This window comes from Heloderma suspectum, chromosome 4 (assembly GCF_057233095.1).
Source record: "Heloderma suspectum isolate Gila_16-S chromosome 4, 16-S_ref, whole genome shotgun sequence".
Taxonomy (NCBI): Eukaryota; Metazoa; Chordata; class Lepidosauria; order Squamata; family Helodermatidae; genus Heloderma; species Heloderma suspectum.
In genome coordinates this window covers 289045223-289054603 of record NC_139461.1, presented here as the reverse complement: position 1 = coordinate 289054603, position 9381 = coordinate 289045223, and positions in this window count along the sequence as shown.

The following is a 9381-nucleotide window of genomic DNA, read 5'->3' as shown; positions in this document are numbered from 1 at the left end:
TGAATTCCCTGTATTGATCCTTGCATCATCTTATTTTCTTCTTCATCATCTTGTTTAATGCATTTGTATTTCTTCCACACACAAACACACAAAAAAGGCTGTTTCTTTTCCAAAGGAGGCACAAAGAAGTTTTTTTCCTGTTTGCAATGAGTAATTTAGTTTTTCTTTTGTAACTGTAAGAAGAAACCCCACAGAAATCAATATATCATTGCCAAGCTATAAAAAAGGGAATGAAGAAAGCTTAGTAAATACAGGAAATTGCCATTTTCCCCCTCCCCTGGTCAAGCTATGGTATACTCAAGGTGATTACTAATCTTGTCCAGTTTTCTGGAGATTTCGAGCAATGCAAATATTAAACTTAAGGCCTGTTCCTATGCGTTACTATGCTAGCTAGGGTGGCCATGAGTCCTACTTTACAGTGGACAGTCCTCTATTTGAAGGGCTGTCAGAGGACAGTCGTGTATTTGAAGGTGTCTTTTGTTCGAAGGGCTGTCCAGGCCAAGTCTGGCTTAAAGATACAGAAGCATGAGAAGGGAGTACAGGGGCCTTGAAGTTGCCCATGGACAGTTAGGACCTGGACAACAAACTGAGCAGGTGCGCAGGTCATCTAGTCATAGTCACTATGGTGAGGTGAGAAGTATTGTGTTTCTCTTTATCTTATAGCAATGATGACTAAATTTGGCTGAGCCATGTGAAATCCTAGCTGAAGGAACACGTTTTACCCTGGATAAATCATACTGGAGACTCCGGGTCAAAGGAATAAGCTTGCATTTATTACAAGAAATACATGTTGCATTTATTACAAGAAATACATGTTGCATTTACTACAGGAAATACATGTTGTAGGAGGGTCCCCAATTCAAGATAGAGGGAGACCCAAAGAGATGTCTCCTTTCTGAGAGGCAAGAGCATGAAGAGGGAAGTAGGAAGTGAGGTCAGCAACCCTAAGAGCATCAGTCTAGCATTAGAAGGAAGGTCGGCACAGATCAGAGGATGGTCTAGGAAGCTTGGAGGTCCTCTATCTATTCCCTTTCCATGCAGACACATCAGTATTTCTCTCTTCTTCTTTGGAAGCTAGCCGAGTTACACCCATGCTTCCAACACTTCGTGCCCTGCTTGCACATTTTCCATCAGGCATTTAGCTAGCCACTGTTGGACGCAACGGTATTGTCCTAGACGGGCCTTTGATCTGATCCTAAAACTTTGCTTCATAGGGCCAAACCAGACATTACTGTAAATCCATATCTAGCAACTACATCTTTCATTTTTACTCTGGAGTAGACGCAGGGGCCCTGATCCATATTGGGACACTAGAATGGGGTGGGGTGGGGCTGTTAAGGTCTGGATTGGCGGCCCTGCCCTACTCTAGAGTAAAAATGGAAAAAGACATATCTGCTAGATAAGGTTTTTAAATAATGTCTGTTTTGGCCCTTAGTTGCATGGTAGGCCTGGCCCAGGTGTTCACCTATCATAATTAATCTTCCAAGTGAATCCTGGCCCTAAATAGCTGATTGTGATAATAAATAATCAGCTTTTGCCAATCATTATCATTTACTTTGCCTTTGGGCTTTCAGCTGTACATAAAGGACAAGATTAGGTCATTGCAGAGTATGATAACTTATCAAACAAATTCCTTTTTTTCTTTTTTTTAGCAATTGTTATTCAACATGGGCGTCTCAGACAACTGCAGATCATTTCTTTCCTCTGCACTTACTCCTGTACCACAAGGAAAAATAGAATGATTTACAACAAATAAATAAAAATCAGGAAGTCGGTCAATTTTGAGAGGTCAGGTTACTTTTAAATGCAGGTAACAATAAGAACTGATCAGCAACGGGGGTGAGGAGTTAAAGGCATGCAGTTTCCCTTGTTATCTTCTAATAATTGGAATTCCAGCAAGGTGGGAACTCCTGTGCTTTTGCTACAGAGTTTTGAGTTGTGGGTGTAGGTACACTTTACCAGAGCCCAGAGAGCCACAGGATCCTATGCTAAGCTGCAACCCCTCTACCATAAGGGGAAAAACTGAGGCTAAATTGCAGATCATGCTTGAGGATATTTATGGAAACATATTTCCCTATCTCTTTGTATTTATTGTCCAGATCTTGTGAAATTTGCTGGAGCAAATCAGTAGTGTTAGGGGCAGAAGAAGCAACATTCTAGAACAGAGAGACTGTACTTGTTCAGTTAGAATTAGGACTTGTACTTAAGAGAGAGGTAATGCAAATTGGTGTCCCCTTTTGTCCTCTTTTTTTGGGTGAGGACAGCTCTTCAGATATATGAAGCTATCACATCTCCCCTTAAATCTTTTCCAGGATAAGCGTATCCAGATCATTCCATCATTCTTCATTGGCCTTCGTTTCCACATTCCAAACGATCCTGGCCACCCTCTTCTGAATGTGTTATACTTTGTCAGTGCCCTTCTTAAAACACGGTGCCCAGAAGCAGACACCATACTCCAGTCCAGATACAGTCTGATCAGCTGTCCCAAAAATGTGTTGCTTTTATTTTAAAGCAGCGGTGGGGCTCCAGTTTTTATCAGAGCAGTGGGCACAGAGAATTTAACCATTCCACCACTGCTGTTGTTGGGAGCCTCCCAAACTTGTTGTTGTTTTTAATTGTGTTTCATTGTATTTTAATGTATTTGCTTATTGTTGTTTTTATCAGTGACTGTAAGCCGCCTCGAGTGCCGTTTTTGGCAGAAAGCTGGGGTACAATCAAATAAATAAACAAACCTTTTGAAGAACATGCCATGTGCTTGAGTGGCAGTATGCCTACACCAGTTGCTGGGGAACATGGGCAGAAGGGTGCTGTTGCACTCATGTCCTGCTTGTGGATTTCCCGTGGGCAGCTGGTTGGCCACTGTGTGAACAGAACGCCAGACTAGATGGACCCTTAGTCTGATCCAGCAGGGCTCTTCTTATATTCTTAATATATGCTTGCTCTGCCTAGCCAATCTGTCCCTCACAAAAAGTGGGTGGATGGATTACATGGTTCTAACGTGTGTGTGTGTGTGTGTGTGTGTGTGAGTGAGAGAGAGAGAGAGAGAGAGAGAGAAATCATACATCACATTCTACATCAGCCTTCCCCAACCCAGCCCCCTCCAGAGAGCACTGGCCCTACTGGCTGGGGATGATGGCAATTGTAGTCCAACCCATCTATATGCACTGCAAGGGGACTGTAAGTCAAAAAACTTGGTACCATGTGTACAATCCCTACCCAGCTCAGCTGTAAGAACTGGCGTAACATGAGTGGGCATTGTAAGAACATAAGAAGCGCCATGCTGGATCAGACCAAGGGTCCATCTAGTCCAGCATTCTATTCACACAGAGGCCAACTAGCTGTCCACGGGAAAGCCACAAGCAGGACACAAGTGGCAGAAGTGTGCAAATCACTCCAGTGCCCCAAGCCATCCACACAATAATTGCTGCGCCTTAGGCCTGGGGCAAACTGGGATCCTCTTTCCCATAGATCCCATCCTCCATCTGAAGCAGAGGCTGTTGCTCCATACTGTGAAAAATAGATCTGATGGTGTTTACTCTGGATGAGATGAAAAGCTTGGGCATTTTAACAAACATCCCAGCATTTGTTTGTTTACCCGCCTAGCCCACATACTTGTCATTCTTCTGGGCTGTGGAGCCAGTTAGTGCGTCTTTCTAAATATTACAGACCCTATAGAGTTCTTGAGCTCTTTGACACTAATGTCGCCTCCCCAATTTTGTATTTCCCAGACTGCAATTCAATTCTGCTGACTGTTATTTGTGTAGATTTCTTCCCCCCCCCCAGCCCCCCAAGCAAAGTGCATGCAAGAATAATTTGTGGGATTGTTATTAGAGACTTATTCGTAGAGCCTGGGATCCTGTGGATGAAGGCCAGTTTACAAATTTCAAAGAGAGACAGACAGATGAATTTTGGAACAATATTGTGCTACTTTACTGAAATTGGCCCTCCTTGTATTGGATATACCATTTCATTTCATTGTTTATTACATTTCTATACTGCCCAATTGCAATGAATATGAACTTGAGCACGCTCCGGGAGAGAGCGCAGGACAGGAAGGCCTGGCGTGCCATGGTCCATGGGGTCACGAAGAGTTGGACACGACTGAACGACTGAACAACAACAACAAATACTGCCCAATAGGCAAAACTCTCTGGGCAGTTTACAAAGATTAAAAACCATTAAAAATACATTATACATAGTATTAAAACCCATTTACATACAAATATAAGAACAGACAGCACACGCACAGACACACATATATCTAAACAATTTTTAAATAATCAACAAGAAAAATCCCAGACCTGATTAAAACCTCATCATATGCTGCCAACTGCCTGAGAAAAGGGGAAGATCTTAACCTGGTGCTGAAAAGATAACAATGTTGGCACCAGGGGGGCCTCATCAAGGAGATTGTTCCATAATGGGGGGTCACCACTGAAAAGGGCCTCTCTCTTGTTGCTGCCTTCTGAGCCTCCCTCAGAGGAGGCACCTGGAAGAGAACCTTAGGGCGCAATCCTATTCAGATAGGCGGCTGCCTCCGAACTTGGAGGCGACCACCTGTCCAATGCAGGGCAGGAGAAGCATGGAGGGGAACATTCCCTCTGCACTTCTCCTGCCCTGCATTTTTGGCTAGATAGCCAATTGTGTCTATATACCCGCGGGAGGGCTGAGCAGGGGAGGAGGCTTCTGTACAACACACTGGTTGTGTTGTACAGGCATTTCCACCCCATCCGCCCCAGAACGCCCCCCAGAATGCCCCTTGTCAGCTGCTCTGCACTCCTCTTGTGAGTGTGGAGGATGGGGCTGTTCCGCGCTGCCTCCAAGGCAGCGCAGAAGTGAGGGGAGGTCAGTTCTCCAGGAACCGACCTTGGAGCGTGGGCTCCAGGGTTGGTTCCCGGAAAACCAGATATCCTATGGCCGTCTAGCCTCTGTCTAGCAGCCATAGGATTGCTCCCTCCAATGATGAATGTAGTGTACAGGTAGGTTCATGCCTACCCATACATTTGCCTTTGTTCAGATCTGGTTGCCAGGTGGCCATCCTGAGGCACTGCTTGATGGGAGTCAAAGAGAAGGAAGAGCACTGTTACACGCACAAAATTCAGTTTGAGGGGATCCCTGCCCCATTTTTTTTTCTGGGCATGTGTATATTTGGGACTTGGGAGTGTCCAGTATTAGTCATTTATTAAGGGCTGGTATAAGAACATAAAAAGCATCCTGGATTAGACTTTTCTCTTTCCCAGATGCAACAGAGGTCACCTCCAAATGCTTTAGGTTGGGGTGGCCAAACTTCATGCTTGCAGGATCTACTTTGGGTTGGTTTGTTTTTTCACCAGAGCCCAAGATCCATCAATTGGAGACTGAGTCATGCACTTAGAATTAAAGAATTCTGAGCCCAAGAATTTGGTTTGAGTGCCAGAACTGAATGGAGCATGTGGTCCTTCCTCTGCTGGTTAGCAGTATAATGTAGGAGAGGGAGTCATTTTGTTGCTGGCATTGTTAAACAACTGGGAGTCCACAATCCTTGTGGATCTACTGCAAATCAGCTAAAGCGTTACAAGTAGATCCAGGTATACAGTGTCTTCTCCCCACCCCTGTTGAGTAGGCGGGTGATCTATGGCCAGTAGCAACTTGATGGTCTCTGAAACACTGCAGCATATCCTCTTAAAACTGCAGGTGTTCCCATGATACGAAGCCCCACCTGTAGGAACAGAAATATAATCATACTGAGTGGAACCAATGGTCCATCCAGCTCTGCATCCTGTTTATCTGATCATACGGGTTGACAAGAGTTGTAGGCCAAAACATCTGGAGGGCACCAGGTTGGGGAAGGCTGAACTATGTTATGTTCCTCTGTACTATCTAAATCTGTGCTATATACATTATAGACGGTAATAATCATAGAATCGTAGAGTTGGAGGTAGGCCATCTAGTCGAGGGGTCCCCAACTTTTGGGGGTCAATGGGCACATCTGGAATTTTGAGAGAGTGGGTGCTCTCACAAAATGGCTGTAATGGGAAGACTTGCCCGTTCATAAAATGGCTACCATGTTGTGCATGGCCAATCACAAAACACTAATTCCCATAAACCTGTTAGAATCTAGCTCTATGCTCTGGGACAGCAGAAAATAAATATTCGCCATCTTCTCCTTCAGTTATTTGAGGAGTGCCATCATGACCCCTCTAAATAATGTGGACATCCAGTCCTATCATACAGAGATCAATGTAAGTAGGCTCCATGTGATAACTCACTTCCACAGTGCCCTTAATATACAGTATTAATTTAGCTTCTGGGAACCTCATCATATGGATGCCATACTGCATTAGAACAGCCTGTAGCCAAATCTTTTTCTCCTAAGCTAAAAATGTTCAAGCCTTTCTTCATAAGAAAGATGTTCTACTGGTTGTAATGGCCAGGAGCTCTCTCAAAGACATCATATATAAATGGAAGTTTTCTTAGGATGTTGAGAAGCACATCAATAAAAGCATGGTGGAGTAACAGGTTTTATGCACCGTGGATTCAAATAATGGTTCTGGTAGACACTGATATCTCTGGAAATAACTTGTGAGCTGCTATGGAAGGGGGAATTCACACATGCAGATTTGACAGGCACACATCCAAATGGGTTAAACAAGACTGTTCTTAGTAAAACATCAGGACAAAAGTGTCTCCTTGCTCAGTTGTCTTGAGGATCAGTACGGTGTAGTTGTTAGAGTACTGAACTGGGTTTGAGGAGACCAGGGTTCAAATCCCCATTCAGCCATGAAATTCCCTGGGTGAACTTGGGCCAGTCACTATCTCTCAGCCTACTTCCTACTTCACAGGGTTGTTGTGAGGATCAAATTTCTGTCATCCTGAGCTCCTTGGAGTGAGGGTGGGATATAAATGGAATTCAGTGCTGGGGAACCTGTGGCCCTCCAGATGCTGTTGAACTCAAACTCCTATCAGCCCCAGCCAGCAGGACCATTGGTAAGGGGTGATGGGAGCTGTAGTCCAAAAATAGATCGATGGCCAAAAAGAAGGAATGCGTCACCAGAAAAGAGGACACAGAACTGCATAACATTTGCATGTGCTAATTTATAAGTATAGATGCAAGTTTAGAAATCATAACTATAATTTAAATAGAAACCCAGTTCATATCACCACAGTGAAGAAGGATGAACCTGTGGGCTCCTTCACACTGAGCTTTTATCCTGAGATTGAGATTGCGCCTTCTCAGAAGTTTGCGGGCTCTTTACATGACGCTGTGCACCTCCAAGGTGTCTCCTGCACTATTCCATGCAGATAATGAGCTATCAAATCTCTTCAGTTTTCTCCATGAAAAGAGTTTAAGCGGCAGGAAGAGGAGTGAACTCAATGAAAGATAATGGAAGACTCAGATACAAGGAGAAGTGGGGGGGGGGGAGGAAGGGCATGTAAAGGGAGTCAGTGGTGATCCTGCATTTAAAACAGGAAGCCCCATTCTAAATGCAGGGTTTGGGGCTGGTGTAGAGCCTGTGTGCCTACTCAGCTTGCTGTCCAGGTGTTAACTGTTGATGGGCAACTTCAAGGCTGCTGCTCTTCCTTCTTATGGGTCTTTGTCTTTTAACTGGACTTGGACCAGACAGCACATCAAATAGAAGAAGTCTTCAAATGGAGGACTGTCCTCTGTAAAGTAGGACACCTGGCCACAGGCTCCCCATCCCCAGTGTCATAAATTATACTCTGCACACCATTCTTACTAGAACAGAGCCCGTTTCCTGATACCCACCTCCAGTTAGTCATCATTCGAGGAAAGTGCACGCTCTGATAATTAAACACTGTAGCTGAAAGTCAGTGTTCCTGCCCCAAAGGGTTTATAGTCAAAAGGCTTCATTATGCAAATAGCTGCCATCACTTGAGTAAAGAGTTGACTCCAAGCGAAGCAAGCAAAGGATAGCTTGACTACAGGAGAGAAACTGAAATGGATTGGAAGAGCTGTGCACACATCCTCACCTTGACTTTAGCAGGATTATGAGAGGGGCTGCTGTGGATTGTTAGCAGGATTCCAACCCACGGGGCTCCCACTAGCCACTTTCTGCATTCGTTTGCAAAGTTGTTTTTCGAAGGCTCTCTTGAAATACAGCACAGCCATTCATTGAAGCACCTTCTACAAGATTGCCCCTCTTGACGACTGCGGAGGAGGGAGCTGGGTGGCTTTGTTTCGTTGTTGTTTCTGTATCATTTTGATATAATTATTTTACCATCTCAGGGTGGTTGTTGTTTCTACTTCTTCACTAGATTGATGTTATCATATTAACCAAGGCTGAAAACCTGAGTACACTCACTCAAAAGGTAATATACACATCTACTCAGTAGTAAGGTCCATTTAGTTCAATGGGACTTACTTCCAGGTAAATACATATAGGGTTGCAGCCTTAGTTTTATTTAGCATAAGGGTCTGTAATGCAAATTCTTGGCTAAACTCGTGTCAACAATTGCATCCCTATGCTACAATCCTCAAGCCATTCACTGCAGAGAGTACTTCTCTCCAAGCTTTATTCTCTGGGGTGTAGACACTTGTCTTGAGCCAATTCATTTGCTTAAAGCACCAGAGTTTAAATGGCAAAATACAAACTAGTAATTGGGAATGGTCCATGAATGCTTAAATATCTGTTTCCCTGCAATAAACAAGGAACACAGATCCCATTCTTTTCCCATTTCTGTGTTTATTCTGGGAGAACCCAGTCCTTTAAATCCACTTAACGACATTCTCAATGGATAGTTTTATTGTTTGAATTTTTTACCTTGCAAATTGTGTTGAGGAGGCTTCGCCTCAAAATGTGTTATAAAAATGTGGTATAAAAATTATTTTAATTAAATAAAAGTGTCATGTGTGTATTCTAAAATAAATAAATAAAATATTGTCATGCATGCCACTTCAATTTGGTATATACCCATTTAATTGTGGTGTTTGTGTGTGCATATGTGTGTGTGTGCATATATATGTTTTTGTATATTTCCATTTTACAGACAGTGGGTAAAATTCAGCATATGTCCTATTTAGAGCAGTTCCACTGAAATGAATGGGGCTTAAGTTATTTATAAGTCCCATTCATTTCAATGGGTCCACTCTAAATAGAACTTACATTGGAGTTTACCCAGTGACTTGTTTAAGACCACAGAATGAGTCATGGCACAGATAGGATTTGAACCTGCATCCAAAGCTGATGTCTTATTCAGCAAGCATCTGCTGTTATTTGAGAAAGTTTGTGCCATGTATTTATTTATTTATTGGCATTTATATACCAGTGAATATAATAAAATCTCTCAGCACTTCACAATATTAAAATACAATATTAGAAACACCACATTAAGAACACTTCCAACTACAATAAAAAATCAAGGAGCAGTAAAATGAAGCGG